A 15,473-nucleotide genomic window follows, 5' to 3' on the forward strand; every position below is an offset into this window, starting at 1 on the left:
TACAGTTGAAGTCCGAAGTTTACATACTCTTAGGTTGGAATCACTAAAACTCATTTTTCAACCACTCCACACATTTCTTGTTAACAAACTGTAGTTTGGTCAAGTCGGTTAGGACATTTACGTTGTCAATGACACAAGTAATTTTTTAAACAATTGTTTACATACATATTATTTTACTTATAATTCACTGTATCACAATTCTAGTGGGTCAGAAGTTGACATACACTAAGTTGACTGTACCTTTAAACAGCTTGGAAAATTCTAGAAAATGATGTCAATGCTTTAGAAGCTTCTGATAGGCTAATTGGCATCATTTGAGTCAAATGGAGGTGTACCCGTGGATGTATGTCAAGGCCTACCTTCAAACTCAGTACCTCTTTGCTTGACAACATGGGAAAATCAGAAGAAATCAGCCAAGACCTCAGAAAAAGAAATTGTAGACCTCCACAAGTCTGGTTCATTCTTGGGAGCAATTTCCAAATGCCTGAAGGTACCACGTTCATCTGTAAAAACAATAGTATGCAAGTATAAACACCATGGGACTGTAATACCGCTCAGGAAGAAGACACGTTCTGTCCACAGTACAACGAGTACTATATCGACATAACCTGTAAGGTCGGTCAGCAAGGAAGAAGCCACTGCTCCAAAACCGCTATAAAAATGCTAGAGTACGGTTTTCAACTGCACATGGGGACAAAGTTCACACTTTTTGGAGAAATGCCCTCTGTTCTGATGAAATAAAAAATAGAACTGTTTGGCCATAATTGTTGTTGTTTGGAGGACAAAGGGGGAGGCTTGCAAGAAGAACACCATCCCAACCGTGAATCATGGGGGTGGCAGTATCATGTTGTGGGGGTGCTTTGCTGAGGAACTGGTGCACTTCAGAAAATAGATGGCATCATGAGGAAAGGAAAATGATGTGGATATATTGAAGCAACATCTCAAGACATCAATCAGTAAGTCACAGCTTGGTCGCAAATAATTCTTCCAAATGGACAATGACCCCAAGCCCACTTCCAAAGTTATGACAAAATTGCTTAAGGACAACAAAGTCAAGGTATTGGAATGGCCACTGCAAAGCCCTGACCTGAATCCTATAGAAAATGTGTGGGCAGAACTGAAAAAGCGTCTGCGAGCAAGGAGGCCTAAAACCTGACTCAGTTACACCAGCTCTGTCAGGAGGAATGGGCCAAAATTTACCCAACTTATTGTGAGAAGCTTGTGGAAAGCTTCCCGAAATGTTTGACCCAAGTTAAATAATTTAAAGGCAATGTTACAAAATCCTAACTGACCTAAGACAGTACATTTTTACTATGATTAAAGGCCAGGAATTGTGAAAAACTGAATTTTAAATGTGTTTGGCTAAGGTGTATGTAAACTTCCGACTTCAACTGTACATATATGTACTTTTTTCAATCAGTCCATTTATATTTTCCAACGGGGCTATACATTTGGGTAAGATTTGTTTCTTGCCAGGCTAACCTCGTTTCACTACTAGAAATAAAGTTAAACCATCTCGTGTTCAGGGAAATTTCAAGACAATGTCAAATACAGGTTACCTCGTAACCAAATAATTAACATGCAATCACATTAACCGTTGTGCTTTTTGTTTTTTACTAGGCAAGTCAGTAAGAAAAATTATTACTTTCAATGATGGCCTAGGAACAGTGGGTTAACTGCCTTGTTCAGGGGCAGAAAGACCGATTTTTACCTTGTCAGCTGGGGATTTGATCTAGCAACCTTTCGGTTACTGGCACAACACTCTAACCACTAGGCTACCTGCCACCACTCCCTCGCAGGGAATTACACTAACCGTCCGTATGTAGCCAAACGTAGCTGCTGCTCATTCCGTTTGCTCGAAAATGGTAAGGCCCGCGTTCATAGAGACACATACCAGCTCTACTGGTCATACTGCTAAAACCAGCAGTACTACACCTGCACATGTCAATGACATAAGTTGTTCTGCTTCAACGAGCACATCCAATGCTTGCATCGGTAATTCTACATTTGTTGTTTGCCCAGCTAGCACTGACACTGACAGTTGTGAATCTGATGCAGCCGAAGAGCTACTGCCCCCTTACCCGGGAAAGCACTGAACAACAGACAGGGACGTTGGACCATCGAAGAGGCACAAATATGATGAGTACGACATTTATTTGGGGTTTACTTATATTGGGAGTGGTGCCTTTCCTCAGCCACAGTGTGTTATATGTACAAAAGGACTATCTCACAACTCGATGAAACCTTCACACTTGCGCAGACATTTAGAAACAAAACATGCCAATTTGAAAAATTAGCCACGGGAGTTTTTTGAGCGATAATTAAGACGGCTTTCGAGTAGTAAGATATGTATAAAAGCAACAGATACCATTAATAAGAAGGGGCTAGAAGCCTCTTATATGGTGAGTTACCGATTGGTACTGTATATGTCCGTTACATTCATGGGGGGTCAATTAAGGAAGACATCCTCTTCTGGAAACCAGTACAACAGGAGAGGATGTTTTTAAAGTACAGCTTTGTGACATCAAATGGACTTTGATGGTCAAGATGTGTTGGTATCTGTACTGATGGCGCAAAACCCATGACAGGGAGACATAGTGGAGGGGTAACTCAAGTGACGCCACTTGAGAACACTGCAGCATCCACTCAGAGGCTCTTGCAGCATTTTGGACACTACTGTGAAAATTGTTAAAGTAAACTGTAAAATTGTTAAAGCAAGGATCCTGAACTCTCATGTTTTTTCTGCACTATGTAATGATATGGGCAGCGACCATGTAATGCTTTTACAACATGTAGAAGTGCACTGGTTATCAAGGGGCAAAGTATTGACATGTTTTTTAAAATTGAAAGACGCTTAAAGTTTTTTTTTATTGACCATCATTTTCACTTGTCTGACCGCTTGCATGATGATGACGTTTCTCACATGACTGGCCTATCTGGGTGATGTTTTTTCTCGCCTGAATGATCTGAATCTAGGATTACAGGACTCTCCTCAACTATATTCAATGTGCTGGACAAAACTGAGTCTATGATAAAGAAGTTGGAGCTCTTCTCTGTCTGTATTAACAAGGACAAAACACGTCTTTCCATGATTGTATGATTTTTGTTGTGTGCAAATGAACTCAAGCTTACGGACAATGTCAAATGTGATATAGCGAATCACCTGAGTGAGATGGATGCACAATTACGCAGGTACTTTCCCGAAACGGATGACACAAACAACTGGATTCGTTATCCCTTTCATGCCCTGCCCCCAGTCCACTTACCGATATCTGAACAAGAGAGCCTCATGGAAATTGCAACAAGCGGTTCTGTGAAAAATGAATTTAAATCAGAAGCCACTGCCAGATTTCTGGAATGGGCTGCGCTCAGAGATCCTGACTTGGAAAATTGCGCTGTTAAGACACTGATGCCATTTGCAACCATGTACCCATGTGAGAGTGGATTCTCGGCCCTCACTAGCATGAATACTAAATACAGGCACAGATTGTGTGTGGAAATTATTTAAACTGAGACTCCCTCCAATACAACCCAACATTGCAGAGTTATGTGCATCCTTTCAAGCATACCCTTCTCATTAACCTGTGGTCAGTTATTCACAATTTTCAACGAACAAAGAAGGTTTTATATGTAAGATGGCTAAACAAAAAGAAAAATTATTGATTATTATTGTGCCCTGGTCCAAAAAGAGCTCTTTGTTACTTCCCACAAGTCAGGTTGCGACAACTCACACTCATTCTTATGTTTAATAAATGTATTGTAAAGAGTGTGTGTGGCAGGCTTACAATGATGGCAAAAAACAACATTTGAGAGTGCACTGACCCTGGTGCTAGAGCTGGAGGTTGAATGTTTGAAGGGGTATGGGACTATAAAAAGTTTGGGAACCACTGTTCCTGAGGATCAAATACTCCCTTATTTACACTCACCCCTTAGCACTAATGGATAGATAGAGGGCTTTATCTGGGGGGGTTTTCCCCTCCATAATTTATTAATTGGGCAAATCCTCTTTCCCTCTCCTCTCTCTGTGTGTGGTTGGTTGTGGCTGTCCCTTGTCCCTGGGGTATGTGGAGTAGACCACCGTCCACTGAGTAGAAAGCCTGCTTTTTGGTCCAGCTGGACGGTTACTATCCCAGTTAAGCAGTTTTGTAAAGCTTTTTTCCTCAAAAGCACGAAACCTGCCTCAGCAGAGAGGAGAGGGAGAGGAGGAGGGGGCAGGAGAACCAGGAATGTAGAGAGCAATGATGAGAGAAGGAAGTGGTTTGGAGAGGTACACTACATGAGCAAAAGTATGTGCACACTGCTCCTCGAAAAATCTCATTCTAAAATCTTAGGCATTAATATATAGTTGGTCACCCCTTTGCTGCTCTAACAGCCCCCACTAATCTGGGAAGGCTTTCCACTAGATGTTGGGACATTTCTGCAGGGACCTGATTCCATTCAGCCACAAAAGCATTAGTGAGGTCGAGAACTGATGTTAGACAATTAGGACTGATATGCAGTAGGCATTCCAATTCATCCCAAAGGTGTCCGATGGGGTTGAGGTTAGGGCTCTGTGCAGGCCAGGCAAGTTCTTCCACACCAATCTCGTCAAAACCATTTCTCTATGGACCTCGCTTTGTGCACTGAGGCATAGTCATGCTGAAACAGGAAATTGCCTTCCCCAAACTGTTGCCACAAAGTTGGAAGCATAGAATCTCTAGAATAACATTGTATGCTGTACTGTTGAGATTTCCCTTCACTGGAAGTACTGGCCTAGCGGGCCATTCCCAGACCATTTCTCATTCTCCACCTAACTTTACAGTTGGCACTATGCATTGGGGCAGGTAGCGTTCTCCTGCCATATGGTGAAGCGTGATTCATCACTCCAGAGAATGCATTTCCACTGCTCCAATGGTGGCAAGCTTTACACGACTCCAGCCAGCACATCTATGGATTTCACATGACTGGGCAGGGGCACAGCTATGGGTGGGCCTGGGAGGTATAGGCCCATCCACTTGGGAGCCAGGCAGGCCCATCCACTTGGAAGCCAGGCAGGCCCATCCACTTGGGAGGCAGGCAGGCCCATCCACTTGGGAGCCAGGCCCAGCCAATCAGAAGGAATTTTTCCACACCAAAGAGTTTTATTATACGTGGAAATACTCCACAGTTTCATCAGCTGACCATATCCCGCTCTGGATAAGAGCGTCTGCTAAATGACTTAAATGTAATGTAATGTAAATGTAAATGTAGGTGGAGAAGCCGGATGTGGAGGTCCTGGGTTGACGTTGTTACACATGGTCTGCAGTTGTGAGGCCGATTGGATGTACTGCCAAATTCTCTAAAAGAAAGTTGTAGAGAAATTAACTTTAAAATTATCTGGCAATAGCTCTGGTGGACATTTCTGCAGTCAGCATTCCAATTGCACACTCCCTCAAAACATGAGAAATCCGTTGCATTGTGTTGTGTGACAAAACTTCACATTTTAGAGTGGCCTGTTATTGTCCCCAGCACAAGGCGCACCTATGTAATGATCATGCTTTTCAATCATTTTCTTGACATAGAACACATTTCAGATGGATGGATTACTTTATTTTGGCAAAGGAGAAATGCTCACTAAAAGGAACGTAAACAAATGTGTGCACAACATTTTAGAGAAGGAAGATTTTTGTGCGTATGGGCAATTTCTGGGATCTTTTATTTCAGCTCATGAAACATGGGACCAGGACATTACATGTTGCATTTATAATTTTGTTCAGTATAGTATCAGAAAGATCAGATTGGGAGGTTCCAAAACCCTTACCATTTCCAAGTAATTCAATATTGAAGAGATTAACTCTATTTTAGAATATTACTTTTTCCAAGAATTAGTCCTTGACTTGGGCTGAAAAAGGTGCCGGAACTCATTTTGGGTTACAGTACTGTTTACATTTAGGTGGAGCAGTTCCACAATACTTGAGACAATATTCTATAAGAGGGGAACGAGCTAAAGCAGTAGAACATTTGAGGTGACGCTACTCAAGCACAGCAAATAACCACTGTTCCATGCTCCACACGTGAGAATGTGACAACAGATAACCTACAGTGACATAAACTAATGAAAATGCTACTGTGATCTTAGATTATTTATATTTTTTCTCATATTCTGATGTTACCCAAGACCTTCATAAACCCAACCAAATGATAAGTATTCTTATAGAAAATGTGAAATATATACGTATATTAGACGGTTATAGTGTTTAAGTCAAAATGACTCCTCATTGGCTCAAAGGGGGGTCCCTCGAGGCCTGGCTTTTATTTATATATTTTCGTAATTTTTACCACCTTTTTTCTCCCAAATTTCATGATTACGATGTGGCTGCAACTCCCCAACGGGCTCGGGAGAGGCGAAGGTTGAGTCATGCGTCCTCCGAAACATGACCCGACAAACCACTCTTCTAAACATCCTATCCGATCAAACCCCAGGCTGTAGTGACGCTGCAACACTGTGATGCAGTGCCTTTGACCAATGCGCCACTTGGGAGGTGAGAGATTCTCCGGTAGTTTTGTACACTTTTTTGCCAGTTGTACTAAAAGTAGCGCTGACGAGCCAAGTGTTCTCCAAGAATTGCGTGCCACATCACACTTTTGCAGATATGTGCACCACTTTATTGCTCTTTCTCTCGTTCTGCTGTTTGTGCATCTTGCTAGCTGTCACTCAAATGGCGAGGGTATGAAGCTCATTGGCTAAAACTCAAATTGCTAGGGGGCTGGCCCTAGAATCCAGAAAAAAAGTTGCTTTCAATACCAATGATTTTGTGGCTAGGTAAGACTAATTCTGCTCACAGATTATGCATGTACTGTATTAACTACACATTGACACACCCAGCCCAAAAGCAGGTGGTTAAAAAATACTTACTTGACCCCAAAGTTCAGGAGCATGATTTTGATGAAAACTGGTTCAGTCTGCCAACATCGTCTGCAGCCATAGTCGATATAGGCCTAGACTGTATTCTGTGTCGGTCTATAGCTGGAGTGGGGTGTACTAATATGATTCATTGCGATTCCATGCCTATCTGGTAGAACATTTTCATTTGCTAAGCCCTTGCTTTGGCGGGCTACACTCGCCCCGCTTCAACAAAGACCTTGGCACACTCTCCTCGATATCAATGCCCTCCGCTAGCCGCCATTGCCAAGTGAGGAAACAACAAAACTGAGTGTCATCCAAGCAGCTTGTCATTGTAAACACATTTTTTAAAGTATTCATATTGAGTAATTTTTTCCTCTCTTCTCTTTTCAGGGTGAGCCAGCAGCCGAAAACGAGCAAACTTGAGGATGGGGAGAAACCAGAGGGATTGCGAATGAGTTGGCAGGTGAGAGCAAAATGAGAGAAAGAGACAACCAGGGCTACAGGCTGATGCTTGATCATCCTGATCCTCAGGGCCTGATTCTGCTCTATCAGATGAGGATGGGAGTTTGAGTTACAGTGATATTCCTTCATTGCCATGGCATGTTCAATGTTAAGGCTTAGAAACTAGGACTGGGTTTTGGGATGGTCTTTGCCAAGTACACTCGTAAACAAACGTGCTATCTGAACCAAAACATTATCTGGGTTATTTGGCTGTCCCCATATGAGACCCATTTGAATCCCTTTTGGCTTCATGTAGAACTCTTTTGGGTTCCATATATAACCCTTTCCACACAGGGTTACATGGAACCTAAAAGTGTTCTACCTGGAACCAAAGAGGGTTCTCTTATGGGGACAGCTGCATAACTCTTGGAACCATTTTTCTAGGAGCGTAGTGGCATCTTATCACAATGAAATGGATATCTTAGTTCCAAAAATCTTCCTAGCAAAGCATACAGTAACACCAAAGGTCCTCTAATTAGTTACTCATTGTGGAAGTATGATTCTGTAACAACTCTTGCAACAGAAAACATTTGTATCATATTCAAGTATTCTACTTTTGTTTACTAAGCAAGTTAATGTTGTCTATAGTTAGCCCCTTGATGGGTAACACTCCTTAGCTCTTTGATAGCAATACATTTCTCCTCATTGTCTGTGTTGTCCCCTCTGTAATGGTGCTGCTGTGTTTGACAGGTGAATAATAGCTAGCAAGGGTTCTAGACTCACCCCAGCTCTGCAGTTCCCTGGGACACAGCTCAGGTCAGCAGATTAAAAAGATAACGAATTGGTTTAATAGATGTTTGTTTTCCTCTGCAATATGTGTCCTTTTCCTCCAGACCCCGTGAGGGAGTCATATTTATAAATGGCAGATTGCGACATTGAATCGAGAATGCTCCCATCCCAACAAACTGTGCAAAAACTGGTTTACATGTCATATAAACAACAAAATGATATGGGATGATATTGAATCAGCATTGAACACTGAACACTGAAAAAGTAATCAATGTAAGATCTTTTTTTTAACCCAACTTTTTACCTAAATAAAATGACAAGGTGTACTTTCTTTGTTGGTTTCACATTGAATTCACGTTAGTTGACAACAACCAAATGTAAATCAAAACTAGACATTGAACTGACGTCTGTGCTAGGTGGGAAGCTGTCTTAGCCTTCTTGATGTGGTGTTGACTAAAGCAAGTAAATTAAGCTGACTTTCTTAAATGTTACAAGTAAGACTTAGTACACATCCTCTGAGAGGCTCATCTTAGTTTCTATGGCACCACCCTCAGACAATTCTCATTTGTACACCAGATCCTGATGGATTGAAGGTAATTAGCATGTTATTTGAATTGTTTGTCTGAGTTGATTGATCAGCTATGAAACTAGCAGACAGAATAGTAACATGTCTTGCATCATTTCTGATCACCCATGTTTTTGTTCATTTTTTTGTAGTTGAAGTGTGTGTTTGAGTGTGTGCATGTTTCAGTATATGTGTGTCTGTGTGCTCCTCTTGTGTGTTACTGATTGGCTAAATCCAGAACCACCATGAGCTCAGCTGTAGCGCAATAACAAACATCAGTGTCATTGCTTTAATGTCCCCCAGCGCGTTCGAAAGGTAAACCTGGCAGAACACAAACAATAGCACCGGTGCATACTGAACAGGGCATGAGAGAGCTCATTTAGTTGTTATTAACTTAATAAAGGCACTCTATTGTGGGAATGACACTCCTCCATCCCCACAAGGCCACAGGCTTGGTGTCTGGATTTCTCAGTTAACTGTAATGCGTCTCTCGTTCTCTTTTTGTCATCGTCCACTCCTCTAAAGGTGTATTGTAGCTCATTCAGCATGAGTCATTAAGCTCACCAACGGACACTTCAAGATGAAAACAACCATGAAAAAAATGCCTCTGGTTTATATTCTAAAACAGAAATGCATGTAGTTGTTATTGTACCATGCTAATCCACACACACACACACAAACACACGCAAGGATGCACACAGGACACACTTGGGGCTTCTGTCCTTGCCTATGTGATAGAGCTTTTGATATTGATTGTGAAATTAACTGTATAGGGTGATTGATTTATACCGATACATATAATCTGAACTGTCCCACACACAATACCCCATAAAGTCAAAGTGCAATTATATTTAAAAATGAAAAGCTGAAATGTCTTGAGTCAATAACTATTCAACCCCTTATTTACGACAAGCCTAAATAGGTTCAGAAGTAAAGCATTGCTTAACAAGTCACATAATAAGTTGCATGGACTCACTCTGTGTGGAATAATAGTGTTTAACATGATTTTTGAATGACTATCTCATCTCTGTACCCCACACATATCTGTAGGGTCCCTCAGTCGAGGAGAGAATTTCAAACACAGATTCAACCACAAAGACCAGGGAAGTTTTCCAATGCCTTGCAAACAAGAGCACCTATTGGTGATGGGTGAAAATAAAAAAAGCTGATATTGAATATATTTTGTGCATGGTGAAGTTCTAACAAGGAAGCTTATAAGAAATCCTGCTATGCCCTCCGATGAACCATCAAACAGGTAAAGCATCAATGCAGGACTAAGATCATCCTCTCCCTGTCTGAATCTGTAATATCAACATGTTTCAAGAAGACCCCCATAGTCCCAATGCCCAAGAACACTAAGGTAACCTGCCTAAATGACTACCGACCCGTAGCACTCATGTCTGTAGCCATGAAGTACTTTGAAAGGCTGGTCATGGCTCACATCAACACCATTATCCCAGAAACCCTAGACCTACTCCAATTTGATCCACAGATGATGCAATCTCTATTGCACTCCACACTGCCCTTTCCCACCTGGACAATAGCAACACCTATGTGAGAATGCCATTCATTGACTACAGATCAGTGTTCAACACCATAGTGCCCTCAAAGCTCATCACTAAGCTATGGATCCTGGGACTAAACACCTCCCTGTGCAACTGGATCCTGGATTTCCTGAAGGGTCGCCCCCAGGTGGTAAGGGTAGGTAACAACACATCTGCCATGTTGATCCTCAACAAGGGAGCCCCTCAGCTGTGCGTGCACAGTCCCCTCCTGCACTCCTTTTTCACTCATGAATGCACGACCAGGCACGAGTCCAATACCATCATTAAGAATGCCGATGACACAACAGTGGTAGGTCTGATCACCGATGATGATGATACCGCCTATAGGGAGGAGGTCAGAGACCTGGCCGTGTGGTGCCAGGATAACAACATCTCCCTCAACGTGATCAAGACAAAGGAGATGATTCTTGATTACAGGAAAAAGAGGACAGAGCACGCCCCCATTCTAGCTCACTGGGGCCAAGCTTCCTGCCATCCAGGACCTCTATACCAGGCGGTGTCAGAGGAAGGCCCTAAAAATAGTCAAAATCTCCAGAGACCATAGACTGTTCTCTCTGCTACCGCATGGCAAGCCGTACCGGAGCGCCAAGTCTAATTCCAAGAGGCTTCTAAACAGCTTCTACCCCCAAGCCATAAGACTCCTGACGATCAAGTCAAATGGCTACCAAGACTATTTGCAGTTCCCTCCCACCACCCCCTCTTTACACCACTGCTACTCTCTGTTGTCATCTATGCATATTCGTTTTAATAACTCTACCTACATGTACATACCACCTCAACTATCCGGTGCCCCTGCACATTGACTCTGTTTCGGTACCCCACTCTATACAGTCTCGCTATTGTTATTTTACTGCTACACTTTAATTATAAACACTGCCAGTAGTGTTTCTACAAAGTATTGAGTCAGGGGGTGTGAATAGTTATTTAAAGGAGATATTTCTGTATTTTATTTGTTGTCAATAATTTAGCATAAATGTCTAAAACTATTTTTCCACTTTGTCATTATGGGGTATTGTGTGTAGATGTGTGAAAAACAATATAATCCATGTTGAATTCAGGCCGCAACACAACAAAATGTGGAATAAGTCAAGGGGTATGAATACTTTCTGAAGGCACTGTACGTACGTTAATGTAATCTCAACTACATTCCATGTGATCTGGCTTTGCTATTAGATGAAGTAGAGTAATAACACATTAAGTTGTTGTATAAATACAAAATATCTGACATTGTATTCCCATTTTAACTTTTTGTGCTTTTAAATGGTTTAAAGTGGAGTGGGAATTGGGAATTCAACAAACTTCTGGATTTCTTTTGAAGTTGGTGGAAAAAGGTTGAAATCTCATTGATCAATGTCTCAACCAAAAATGATCGACATTTCCAAGTTGAAATGACATGGTGTTCCCAGCGGGATGAAAGGACATCAGACTACAACAACAGAAATTGGGCGGGAAATGGGAGAGATATACACAATAGCAATGACAAAGAAAATGTGTGCAAGTGAAAGAAAGGGCAATATTGACAGAAAGTTTATGTGTGTGTAATGTCGGTTTGAATCAGCCTGTGTGTGAGCAGAATGTGAACTTATCTTGACACAAATCTTTTTGCCTTCTGTTTGTGTGTGTGTCGGTGTGTCAGTGTATCTGTATATTCGTATATTTCATGAGTGTATGCGTGCATGTGTGCATGCATGTGCATGTCGCTGTAGCCCTGCATGTGTTTCAGGGCCAGCTGTCAAAAATGAGCTCTCGGTCCACACTCGTGTATGAAGAGACCAATCGGAATTACTGCGCCTCATTTCTCAGGAAAATGTGTAGCTTGGGGGAATCACCCGAGTGTTCCGGCTCTGTGGTTGGCTCAGAGCTGTAGACATTGCCCATGGATATGATCCTGGCTCATCTGTTTAGTGTTTAGTGAATCGATTTGAAATTCAGGCTGTAAGACAGCACAATGTGGAAAAAGTAAAGGGGTGTGAACATTTTCTGAAGGCACTGTATTTTAATCCCATTTTGTAATGGATCAAAATGGGAACAAAAATCCAAAGGGAGTGAATACCTACAGTGCATCTCGAAAGTATTCAGGCCCCTTGACCTTTTCCACATTTTGTTACATTAGACTTATTCTAAAATTCATTAAATCAATCTACACAAACTCAATCTACACAGAATACCCCATAATGACGAATCAAAAACAAAAACTCAAATCACATTTATCCCAAGTATTCAGACCCTTTACTCAGTACTTTGTTAAAGCACCTTTGGCAGTGATTACAGCCTCAAGTCTTCTTGGGTATGACATTACAAGCTTGGCACATGTGTATTTTGGGAAGTTTCTCCCATTCTTCTCTGCAGATCCTCTCAAGCTCTGTCAGGTTGGGTGGGGAGTGTCGCTGCATCGCTAATTTCAGGTCTCTCCATAGATGTTCAATCGGGTTAAAGTCTGGGCTTTGGCTGGGATAATCAAGGACATTCAGAGACTTGTTCCATAGCCACTCCTGTGAAGCACGGGGGTGTCAGCATCATGTTGTGGGGGTGCTTTGCTGCATGAGGGACTGGTGCACTTCACAAAATACATGATATCATGAGGATGGAAAATTATGTGGATATATTGAAGCAACATCTCAAGACATCAGTCAGGAAGTTAAAGCTGGGTCGCAAATGGGTCTTCCAAATAGTGTGATGACACCAATGACACCAAGCATAAAGTTGTGGCGAAATGGCTTAATGACAACAAAGTCAAGGTATTGGATTGGCCATCACAAAGCCCATAGAAAATTTGTGGGCAGAACTGAAAAAATATTTGCAAGAAAGCAGGCCTACAAACCTGACTCAGTTAGGAAAACAACCGCTAAAAATAGAGATCACCAAAAAAATGTATATTGGACACCATTAAAACATTTGCTTGGAGAAAAGCACCAGGAATGGACAGCTTTCCCATCCATAGAATTCTATTTAACATTTTGGGACCAAGTGGCATCCTCATTTAACATTTTGGAACAAAGTAGCACCCTTATTTACACAAATGACAACACACTTCACTCAATTCAGTACTTCCTAGTTCCATGTATCAAACAGTTTTTTCAATTATATTAAAATCAGGAAAATCTTGAATTCAATTAATATTACAGTTTAATAAATTGTGTAAAGAAAATAATAACAAAGCTCATAAGCAATAGAATGGCAAAAGTCTTACCAGACTTGTTACTGCATAGTGTATTTTCTTATTAATCTAACTCTACTGTCAAATTTACAGCAGCAAAATCTAAATTGTGCCTAATCTGGAAGCATATATTGTGGCCTTTCTCTTGCATTTCAAAGAGGATAGAATAGGGCCTCCTGAGTGACGTAGTGGTCTAAGGCACTGCATCACAGTGCTAATTGTGCCACTAGAGTTCCTGGTTCGAGTCCAGGGTCTGAAGCAGCAGCCCGCTACCAGGAGACCTATGGGGTGGCACACAATTGGCCCAGCATCATTAGGGGAGGGTTTGGCCGGCCGGGCTGTCCATATCCCATCGCGCTCTAGTGACTTCTGTAGCGGGCCAGGCACATGTACGCTGACACAGTCACCAGGTGTGCGGTGTTTCATCTGTCACATTGGTGTGGCTGGCTTCCAGGTTAAGTGGGCATTGTGTCAAGAAGCAGTGCGGCTTGGCTGGGTTGTTGTTTCGGAGGACGCATGGCTCTCGACCTTCCGTCTCCATACAGGAGTTGCAGTGATGGGACAAGACAGTGACTACCAATTGGATACCAAAATATTTGGGAAAAAGGGAATAATAAAGAATGCAGCACAAAATCAATTCATGTTTTTTGTTCTTATCTTTTACCAGATCTAATGTGTTTTATTCTCCTACAATAATTTCTAATTTCCACAAACTTCAGTTTTTCCTTTCAAATGGAATCAAGAATATGCATATCCTTGCTTCAGGGCCTGAGCTACAGACAGTTAGATTTCGGTATGTCATTTTAGGTGAAAATTGGAAAAAAAGGTCAGTGATTTAGAAGGATAGAAATATCCTAAAGCAAAAATATACACAAATAATACATAATCTGATTAAATTGCTTTAGAACAGGGCACAAGACAGGGATGTCTTTTCTCTCCCCTCCTGTTTGCACTGGCAATTGAAACACTTGCAGAAAGAATTAGTCAGGACCCAAATGTAACAGGTATTAGTATTGGTAAACATGAATAGCAACTAAACGTATTTGATCTCCTGATATACCTGATCAATATGGAAAGCCCTCCTAGCTAAAAATATTTTCTGAATACTCTAGATTCTCAGTATATACAATTATCTTAGAATGAACTGAAATAATGTCAGGAGGAAAAATACAAATTATAACTCATAATCTACAGCAATCCTTTAAGTGGAACACAAAACATTTCAAAAACGTAGGATGCTTAATAAGTGACAAAAAACAATACATATATACAAAATAACATTATCCCATTACTCAACAATAATATAGCAGCTCTATTTAAATGGAACAATCCTCCCATGAATCTTACAGGTAGAATGAATGGCATGGCTCTCAAAGTTTTTATATTTATTCTTGGAAATACCAATTACCCCGCTGAAGACATTATTTAATAAGTATACTTGGCCATAACAGACTTTATATGTGCAAATAAAACTCATGGAATAAAAATGAACATTTTACACCTCCCTAAGTCTGAGGGTGGAATTCTATCAACTCGCCACCCAAGGCTTTTATTTGCAACATCTTGTTAAATTCCCTAAATAGGAACAATGGGTAATTTTTGAAGATGTGCATGTTCACCCTCATAAAGGATAAAGCTAAGAACATTAACAACTTCATAGTTATGAACACTAAAACAATATGGAAGAAAATGTTATGGATTCTAAAAGAACCAATATAATTACCCAAAAATACAACCCAATGGAAAAATCCTTGGATAGATTTTCAGAAGGGAGTGATAAATTGGTCCACATGGAAAGCTAAAGGTATAGGAACCATAAATTACTTAGTAATAGGAAATACATTTGTTTCCATGACAGAATTATAACCAATTTTGGACTGACCAATGCAGACTTTCATATCACAGGTGGGTTTGGGCAGGTGTGATGTCGTTGATGTTTGTGTGGATCTGTATGTTGTCTTTTGTATGTGTCTGTTGTATTGTTTAAAAAAGAAACAAATAAAAGATTGTAACCCCCAAAATATCTTCCAGCGATTTTTCGGGGGAGGGAGTCGTTCCAATCTTTGAGTGACTTTTGGCACCCCATTTTTG

The 15,473-nt window shown here is 41.1% G+C and overlaps 1 protein-coding gene across 1 annotated transcript in view; it reads left to right on the top strand.

Moving 5' to 3' along the window:
- Nucleotides 1-15,473, top strand: part of LOC124002170 (leucine-rich repeat-containing protein 4C-like) — a 128,874-nt gene that overhangs the window by 85,201 nt on the left and 28,200 nt on the right. The window contains exon 2 of the mRNA XM_046309507.1: nt 7,256-7,328. The gene's annotated coding sequence lies outside the window, so the exon portion shown is untranslated. The remainder of the gene's footprint in view (nt 1-7,255; nt 7,329-15,473) is intronic.

The sequence above is a fragment of the Oncorhynchus gorbuscha genome, linkage group LG02, assembly GCF_021184085.1.
Source record: "Oncorhynchus gorbuscha isolate QuinsamMale2020 ecotype Even-year linkage group LG02, OgorEven_v1.0, whole genome shotgun sequence".
Classification (NCBI taxonomy): Eukaryota; Metazoa; Chordata; class Actinopteri; order Salmoniformes; family Salmonidae; genus Oncorhynchus; species Oncorhynchus gorbuscha.